Here is a 10,255-nt window from a genome sequence, read left to right as displayed (position 1 = left end):
CGGTGCCTGTGTCTTTAACTGTGGAATAGGTCCAGGCCTTAGAAATCAGCTGCTCTGGCTGCAGGACCTTGAGGTGACTGGTTCAGCTCCCTGAGAATCTGGGGTGGGAAGTGCCATGGTGAAGGTGCAGATGTGCAGGCAGAGTGCACCCTGGTAGATGTGGTTTGCTGGGGCCAGAGAAGGGCTTGGTCTTCTGTGCCTGCATGGAGAGAAGGATGTGTCAGGTGTTCACTGCATGGCCCCAGTGATGACTTTCAGATGTGAGCCCTCCAGAGTGAAGAGCCCCCACTCTGCCCTCCTGCCCTTTTAGCATCCCAGTTCTGCAGGGACACAGCTGGGCTCTGGTCAGCAGCCTGTGCAATCCTCAGCCTGAGTAAGGGTGGGGGGCAGAGTGAGGGGAGTGAGCAGGTCACAGTGGGCACTGTCACAGAACCGGGAGCACACCTTCTCCTGAGCTCTGCCTTGTGGGTGTCCAGGTGCATATTTCTACAAATCCACAGCATCTGTCTTCCTAGGACACTGGTTAGGACACGCACACATTGGCAGTTCCCTGTTCTCAGGTGGTCCTTACCCAGGGGAAACTCCAACTGCAGGTGCTTGGACCCTCCCTCTCCCCTGCATGCCTGGGCCTGGGGTGCAGGGAATCAGGGGAGGGTGGGAAATGTTCACCTTGGGGTGGATGGATTGGCTTTGCCTTGGGCATGGGGTGTGGAGCTCAAGGAAAAGTCTCTTTGTCTGATGTGGGCATGGTCCTGCCTGAGGGGCCAGGGTCAGGGTTGGGATGATGGAGAGGTGGGTGAGGTCAGGGGTCTCACAGGTCTTGGAGCTGGGTGGGTGCATTGGCAGCAGGTCCCATGAAGCTCCCAGGCAGGGTCTGTGCCTTTCTTCCCTGCATCCCCAGCCCCTGGCAAAGCCTGACCCTCACTGAAAGGACAAGCTTCCCATGTAGCCCAGGAGAACCAGGAAGGGGATAGAGCCTGGATTCAGGCTCCCACTGGCTGTTAGTCCAGCTGCTCAGATGCGGCCTTGGGTGCCCATGATCCAGCATCCCCCCAGACTCTGGGCAGTAGCCTGGAGTGGAAGATGCAGGGTGGGGCAGTCACAGTTTTGACTGAAGAGCCTGACAGCAGGTAATGCACAGGAGCTCTGACAGTGTCCCCATCTGCTCCAAGCCTCTTTGGCACAACACAAGACTTGGAGTGCTCTGAAGCCACAACCACTTCCCAGGCTGCATCCTGGATTGTTAGTACTCACATGGGACACAAAATCCCTGTCTGAGCCCATCAGTCCTGTCCATATTGCCCCCTCTGCAGGTGAGAATTCCATTCTGTCTTTGAAGCCTCACCCAATCCCCAGCTGAGTTTTTACTCTTCGGGAGTACAGAGGCCTGGAGCCCCCTGGCCTGTCCACCTGGGCATCTGTGCCTTCCAAGCTCCATGAACCACCTCCAGTCACCTTCATGTGTCAGTTTACTGTAGGAAATATTCACAATTAAACTGAAAATAGGCTGCAGTTTCTACTAAGACTACTACTGCGTGCTGCTGCCCCAGTCACCACCCAGAAGGAGACTCTGTTGTGGCAGGGTGGTGCTGAGTACTGGGAGGGGTTCTGGGGATTGGAGGGGTCCAGAGTGGAGAGTTAACCCTTGGATCATCTCCCTTAGTGGAGGGACCCACATTACAAGTGCTTCCAGGGCAGAGGCTCCATCACACACATCCCTGAGAGTCTTAGCAGGACCTGAGTGCAGAGAGGACACATCACCCACCTGGCCTTATGCTTTCCTCTGCTAGGTGCCATCTGCTTCCCAGGACCCCCTGGAGATCCTCAACCACCCAATGGCAGTAACCAACCACACAGTCGTGGTGGAGTTTGTCCTACAGGGACTCTCAGAAAACCCCCGGCTGCAGGGTGTCTTCAGTGCTCTCTTCCTCCTCCTTTACCTGACTGCTCTTATAGGGAATGGCCTCATTGTCATGGCCATCTGCCTGAACATGGGGCTCCACACCCCAATGCATTTCTTTCTCACCAACCTGGCCATCTTAGACATCATCTGCACATCCACAATTCTCCCCAAGTTGCTGGAAAACCTGGTGGGTAAGGGCAGCACCATCTCCTATGGAGGCTGCTTGACCCTGCTCTTCTTCCTGACATGGATCCTGGGGGCTGAGCTGCTGCTGCTCACAGCCATAGCGTATGACTGCTATGTGGCCATCTTTCAGCCCCTGCACTACCACACACTGATGAGCAGCCCCCTCTGTGCCCTGCTGGCAGGCACTGTATGGGCAGTCAGTGGGGTTGACTCCTCTGTCCAAATTGGCCTCATGGCTCAACTAACATTCTGTGGGCCTAAACAGATCCATCACTTCCTGTGTGAAGTCCCCACACTGATGTTGCTTGCCTGTAGTCCAACATAGCTGAACAACATCATGGTTGTCATTGCAGACGTTTACTTTGGGGTGGTCAACTTCCTGCTCACCATGCTGTCCTACGCCTTCATCATCGCCAGAATCCTGCACATCCGCTCGGCCGAGGGCAAGCGCAGGGCCTTCCCCACCTGCTCCTCCCACCTCCTGGTGGTCTGTCTGTACTACTCCACTCTCATCTACACCTGCTTCCTCCCAGGGTCTGAGTCCTCCACGGAAAATGGCAAAGTGGTCGCCATAATGTACACGGCAGTCAGCCCCACCCTGAACCCACTCATCTACACTCTGCGCAACAAGGATGTAAAAGAGGCCCTCAGGAGGGTGCTTCCCACATTCATCAAATGAAAGGAAATGGTTAAGTGTAATTTTGAAATTAATATAATTTCAAAAACCAGACTTTGGGTATCTAAAGGATGGAAGGTATTTCATGTGATAGATTTATAAACAGTGTCCTCTGCCAATGGGATCTGGACGAACTTTATGGGGAAATTTAAACTTTCCAAGGATCTAACTTTGGATACTCTCAGGCTTCAGGGGAGCAGGAAGTGAGGGGGAAACATGAGGAAAGCAAGTGTCCAGGAGGTATGCATCCCAACTCCAGAACCTACTGATGTTTTCACTGACACATGCACACCAGGAACAAGACTGTGGCCTTCACGTTCGGTCACCACTGGCCACTCCCTCTTTCAAAGAAGGGTCTCATGTTCTGGATTGAGGCCCTTTAGGCTCACTGCTTGGTGCATGCTCCATGGAATCTCTCAATATCCTGATTTTGAGAATCTCACATTGACCCTGATTCTCTGACCCATCTCCTCCCAGCATGAGTTTGGGGAGAGACAAAATTCCTTGCTCCTCACCACATCTGTGGCAACACGGAGAGGAGGGATAATTGCATTAGGCAGCTTTCCATTTCACTGACCTGCAGAAAAGATGTCTATTTTCATATAATTTAGTTTTCAAAAAGCAGGCATCATCAATCTTTAACCAAGACACTTTGTCATTGTCACAGGAAAGAGATTTTCTTGGACAAAAGCTTCTCCAACATTTATTTTATGGATTCAGTTCCTTCTCAATGTCATTTTATTAGTATCAAAATTAATTATTATTATCAGCCTCATTCCTTGCTTCTTGCCTTTAAATGTTTGTATTCTTCACTGCTTCAGCCTAGACTTCTTCTCCTGATAATTGCATTCTTGTCCACATCTGCATTTATCATTATTTGCCAGTGATACCCACATTAATAGTGGCAGTTCATTCCTCACCTATAAGCCCCAGAATCATTGATCTAACAGCACTTGTCATTTTCCATGGATGTCATTCAACAGTCTACCTGCATGCCCATCAGTCCCCTCCTTCCCATCTGTCAGATCACAATCACCCACATATTCTGATCCTCTTTCCTAGCCTCTGTATCCAAACATCCTCACATCTAGTGATTGAATCTGAGCACCTCTCATGTCTTGTGCTTCTCCCCTCTCTGACACTCACCCCGAGATGCCACAATGTCCTTACTGAATGGTTTAATACCTTGCACCTCATCTTCCTCCATCAGTTATTGACCCCTCAAAATTTGTGTTCTGCCCTTTATCCAGAGTTATAAACTTCATGACTTACCATGAAAGTTTCAAGCATATAACAAAGTTGAAGGAATTTTACAGTGATTACTTGCATATTCATTACCTAAATTCAACAATTACTTGCCCATACATTTGTTTTATTACTTATCCCTCCATCACTTCACCTTGTTTTTGTGCATTTCAGAGCAAGTTGCAAACATCTGTATCCTCTCCTTAACTACTTCAATGTGCATATCTTTAATTAGAATTTTTATTTATTTCCAACATCTTTTCCTCTCAGGCAAAATTTTCAGCAATGAAATGCATAAGGTACACATTTTCTGTGCTTTGACAACTGTGTACAGCTTGTGACCCAAATCCTTACCAAGACATAGAACTTACTTCCATCCTAGAAGTTCCCTCCTACCCTTTTACTGTCAACCCACACCACTCCTTGCTGAAATCATTATTGTTCTGAATTTTTTCACCAAAGATCAGTTTTGCATGTACTAGACTTCATATAAATGGAATTATAGAGTACATTTGTTTTCCTTCACATACCATAATATTTTGGGAGTCATTCACTTTGTTACATGTATCATTAATTTGTTCTTTTATACATTTTGTTTTCCTTGTATGAATACAGCATATTTTATTTATCCATTCCCCCTACTGATGAACACTTGTAGTGATTCTTATTTAGGGTTTTATGAACACAAGGTGAGTAAGCATCCCTAACACCTGCCATCAGGTGAGGGATGTTGGGTGTCCTTGAATTCAGGAGCAAGATCTCAGACGCCCTCAGGTCTCTTAATCCACCTTGTTGGCCAGGACACCAAGGTGGGGTCTCCCACCTGCACAGCTCTCAGCCTTCCCAATGGCTGGAGGCTGAGGGGGCTGTGCCCATGTGGGCAGCATGAGAAATCCCACTGAGTGAAAGGATTGTGTGGCCACAACCTGACATGGAGTTGTGTGCCCACGTTGGCACAGACCTAGGGATGAGATGAGAAATGAAGCTGTCTCCATTGTCTGGAAATTTACATAGCCCGTGCTGTGCCTGGGTGGCAGAAACATAATCTGGCTTACATTTGGCTCCTCTTCTCCTAGAGGGCAGACCCTGGGTTCTGGGGTCGATGTGTGGAGGCCTGTCTGGTCCTCAGGTCAGCTAGTTGGTCTGCACCCTCATGCCAGTGGGGTGGGGACAGGCAGATCTCACTGTGTCCTCCCTCCCAACTTCCCTCTTCATCTCCTCCTTACAAGCCCCATGCACCCTGTCTGGAGTGGGGTCATGTGGGGAGACCCCTGGAGGAGTGTAAGGCAGAGACAAAGATCTGAGACCAATCCCAGGCAGGAAGGCCCTCTCCATCCAATCCCTCACTCCAAGCACTGATAGCTGGATAAGGAGAAAAAATACTCAGTATAATTCTTCAGCTGGAAAATGCTTATAATAGTCTTCAGAAGCAAAAAAAAAAAAAAAATAGGTTTATTAAGATCATGTCACTCAAGCAGCCTTGAGTTATTCTAAGCATAAAAAGCCCTTGTTAAAATAACTTGCTGTTGCTTTAATCTCAACAACAACAACAAAACTAACTCTCTGTTTGCAGGAACTCTCCTAGCATTGCCTTCAGGATAATGTAAGGGATGGCACCATATGGTCTGATATCCAATGCCTTCTTCTCCTTTAAAAACAAGCCTGAATGAGGGGAGAAGTTCAAGATAACATGAGATTCTAATCAAATAGCTTTTTCTCTTCTCCTACCCGCCCCCCCCCCCCATTCTTCTGGATCCTTTACATTTCTTTGTAAATTATAAGCCCAAACCACTGTTCTCACTCTGAGCAGGTCTTGGAAAGGTTTTTTTTTTCCCTCCAGTTCCTTATTGATGTATCTTCAATAAACTCACCTTCTCACCAAAGCAAAGAGACTTGTTTCTCTGTTTGATGTGGGATCAGGTGGGCCTGACTATTCAGGACCATATTTTCTGATGGTTACAATTTGGCAACCATGAAGGGACCCCCACTGCTTTTAGTGCAGTTCTGATCCATGTCTCTTCAGCCATGGGGCTCCCCTGGATCCCTCAGCTCCATGCCTGTCAGCTACCTGGGAATCTTTCCTGGAGTGCCGGGACTGGAGTTTCTGGGTGGAGGCACCTGCCACAGATGGATGCCAGACACATCTTGGTGAAGGTGCCTTTGCAATCAACACTTTCCCCATGCTGGATAAGTGTGTGATATTTTGTTTGTTGTGCTCACTTCACTTCCTTTTGTTTCAGTTAGCCTGTGTGTGAAAAGGCTAATTGAGTTGATCCAGGTGTCATGCAATCTGGACTCATTGGGTTTGAGCCCCACTATCCATGACCCTGGATTTGTGGTTCTCCTTTTGAATCTGTGCAGTTTGCACAGTTTGCAGTTGGGAGAACACGTTGTATTTGAGGAGCTCCCACTCTGATGTTCTGCTTTCCTGATTTCTCTTGGTACTGACCAGCCATGGGAAATTCTCAAAGTGTGCTACATCTACCTTGGGAACAATTCTTAATGATTGGTCTAAATTTGGAGAGAGTCATTTAAGAAGAAAATGTTAGTACATTATTGCAACTCCATGTGGCCACAATATAATTTAAGTCAAGGGGTGAAGTGGACAGAAGATGGGACTCCTGAGCTTCAGTTAATTATCCAATTAAAAGTTTATTACAAGAACAAAAGATTATGAAATTTAGTAGAGATAACAGATGTGCTGCAGCTGCAGTTGGCTGGCCATCATCTGTGGTACAGCTAGCTATAGCAGGCTATCTCAAGAAAGAGAAATCCACAAGTCAAAGAAAAAGTTACATATAGAAAAGATATGCAGACTTCTACCTCTGCATTCATCGGTGGCAGGCCTTCCAGAGCAATTACATAAGAGAAATAACATAGAAGTGATGGCCTATCCATTTGTTGTTCTTTTTTTTTTTTTTTAAATTAGGAAGACAGAGAAAAGGGACCCTGCCAAAGGTCAAAGTTATCTTAGCTAACAAGAATTGGAATCCAAAAACCTGAAATCCCTGGGAGGACATCAAGAAATAACTGATACAAGATAAAAATTGGCAAAAGCGCAAATTGTTAGACCAGCACAAAGTCCCTTTAACAGCCTTGTTTAGCCAGTAAATAAAACTATATTTGTAAGAGAATACACTGCCAGGTAATTATTTAAATTGGGAAATCTTCTCCTGGTAACTAAAAAGCAACTGCATTTGCCCATATCCTCCTAATATGTCCCACACCTGCTGAGGAGGCTGCCTTATGGTACATATAAAAGGCAGGCATAGAGGAGCAGTCATGGGGTGTAAAATGGCAGAAACATTAGGAATCCCCCTCACGTGCTCTGATTTAATAACTGCTATACAAGATTGTGAAGCTTACACCTGGCTTAACCTCATTCAATATCCTATTGTAGTGGACATATACATAAAGCCAATATGCCTCTAAAGATTTAACAAAATTATGAAGACAAAATACTTCCATGAATTTCAAAATTCATGCAAAATTAAATCATTGTGCCTTTTAGGGGGAGCAACATAATACTTATATGTTCCATTACTCCTTGTCAAAAGATTGTATATTACTGTTTCAAAATGCATTGACTAAAGTGTTTTAAATATTTAGCATTATTTTGACAAGTTTGATTTTAATAGTAATTGTATGTTGTAAAATGTTTGCTTGAAAAGGGTTTCCAGAATCATTTGGTAACTTTTAATATAAAATAGTTTTTTAAATGTGTTTTTATTAAAAGGAAAAAAAGAAAGTAATTTTATACACAAAAGATTTAATGGGTCTATCTTAAAAAAAATTAAGTCTTAATCCAACAAAAATTAAGTTTTCTGTCTTTAAAAATAACAAAGTTTCCTTGGATTATTGGTCTGCTTTATAAGAAGTTATAAAAGATTTTTTTTTGCATAATCAGTGTAAAAGGCAGACAATCTGTGTTTTATCAAAATAACTTCTTACAATTTATGTTAACTTTATCATGTCCTTGGTTGCTTAAGAATATTAAGTCTTCTCACTTTTAAAAGAGCTAAGTCTTTTTACTTAACTTTAGTTAAATAAAAAAGCAAATATTGATTCAAACTTGATGACTTTTAACATTCTGCTTTCTCAAAGTCAAGCCCTAAAGGATATCTTTTTATTCCCAACAGTTGCAAAGGATTTGCTCTTTCACCTTAAAAGAATAAAGTGCTAAAAGTAGTTAAGTTTATTTTATATAAGTTGCATAAGAAATGTTTAGACAATGTAATAAAAATTAAAAGAGATTTTCTAACCTTCTGTTGATTACTAATCTGCATAATAATAATAAAGTGATGCTAGTTATGGTTTTAGTTATTTTTAAATAGTATATGCTTTGCTCTCTACTTATTAAATCATACTTTAAGAGTTATCACTGTTCTGTATGTATGTTAAATTTCACAGTAAAAATGCATTTATATATGTAGTCACAAAAGCAGCTGAATTTCCTTATCAGTTACATTGTTTTAATCTGATGTTTCTCTGAGAGTACTCGCAGTCAGCTATGGGCCAGAGCTTCATCTTCAACAACAGCAAAAACATTTTTTTTTTAAAAAGCAAGGAAAGTATATAAATTATGTTCTACCCATTAACAACCCCAGTAAAAATGTAAAAAAAAAAAAAATGGACCTTGTTATAACTGAAGCACTTGCGTGGTTAAACCAGGCTCCAGGTACCGTGCATGGTGTTTCCCAACGGAGTTATTGGCTAGACCCATTTCTATGGCCCCTGAAACCATAAAGGTGTCAACCACATCACAGGGACATGCTCCAGAAGTAGACGGGAACAAGCTGTTCCTGAAAACACCTTTTACTATGGACACGTTTAGCTCTGTCTGCTGGAAAAGACTCAGTCACTTTAGCTCTTCAGGGGACACTGCTCCCAGACTGGCTCGGCTGCACAGTGCTGGAGGTGCTAGGAAACAGTCCAATGGAACCCTGGATCCAACCATCCTGTTTTTCAAAGGACCAACCATGCTGTTCTACAACAACTGTACAAAAAAAATACCTCCCAGAGCTATAATTGCCAAAGTGATGTGGCTGAAACCTAAAAACATAATTAACACCAAGGTCTGCTCCAATGGGGGGATAACATATATAGTACTGTAAGCTTAACACCCAATGCAGCTCAGAAAAAAATTTTTGAATTCATTAGCATTAAGTGATGCACATATATAGCAGATGAATACAACAATAACTCTTCAGTATTAAATCATATGTAGGATGATATTGATCATGTTAAAAATTATAGTTAACAGGACTCATTTTCTGAGTGGTTAATGAACTTAATTATGAAATGGAGAACAGCCCTTATTAGCATGGCTTTTGTTTTGCTTGCTATATATTTCGCATTACTGTTGCCTGTATTGGATATGTGGGTATACGTCTAGATCATCTCCCAGATTAATATAAGAATGCCTTCATCCTTGCTCAGCAGGAAACAGTAAGAGAAGGTAGACCATCACCCACTTTCCCTTTTATAAGACATGCTCACAAGATGCCACTTTTTAAGAACAAGAAAATATCACATGAAAAGGGGGGATTTGATAGCTGGATAAGTAGCAAAATACTCAATATACTTCTTTAGCTGGAGAATGTTTATAATAGTATTCAGTAGCCCCAAAAATAAAAACTGTTTATTAATATCACTTCACTCAAGCAGCCTTTAGTTATTCTAAGCAGAAAAAGCCCTTATTAAAATAATTTTCTGTTGCTCTAAACTCAACACCACCAAAAACCTTACTCTCTGTTCCCAGGAACTCTCCCAGCGTTGCCTGCAGGAGGATGCAAGGGACAGCACCATATGGTCTGATAGCCAGTGGCTTCTCCTCCTTGAAAAAACAAGCCTAAATGAGGAGAGGACTCCAAGATAACATGAGATGCTGACCAAACAGGCTTTCTCTTCTATTTTTCCCCCTTCTGTTTTCTTCTGGGTCCTGGCCACTTCTTTGCCTGTCTGTTTGGAGTTATAAAAGCTCAAACCACTCTTCTCACTCTGAACTGGTCTTGGAAAGTTTTTCTTTTTTCTTTTTTTTTTTTTCTAATCCTCCAGTTCCTAGTTGATGCATCTTCGATATACTGGCCTGCTCACCAAAGCAAAGAGACTTCTCTGTTTGATGCAGGATCAGGCAGGCCTGACTATTTAGGGCTGTGTTTTCTGATAGTAACAACACCTGACAACTGTAAGAGGGACAGAAGGACATCCAGAGGCTGAGCTGTCATGGAAAATCCTGTTGCCCC

The 10,255-nt window shown here is 43.6% G+C and overlaps 1 pseudogene; it reads left to right on the top strand.

The window, feature by feature from the left end:
- The first annotated feature begins 1,835 nt into the window (after window positions 1–1,835).
- LOC119530947 lies at window positions 1,836–2,768 on the top strand (annotated as a pseudogene).
- Window positions 2,769–10,255: the final 7,487 nt, after the last annotated feature.

The sequence above is a fragment of the Choloepus didactylus genome, chromosome 4 (genome assembly GCF_015220235.1).
Source record: "Choloepus didactylus isolate mChoDid1 chromosome 4, mChoDid1.pri, whole genome shotgun sequence".
In the NCBI taxonomy this organism is placed as follows: Eukaryota; Metazoa; Chordata; class Mammalia; order Pilosa; family Megalonychidae; genus Choloepus; species Choloepus didactylus.
The sequence above is the reverse complement of the archived record's forward strand: the minus strand, read 5'-3'. Positions and strand labels throughout refer to the sequence as shown.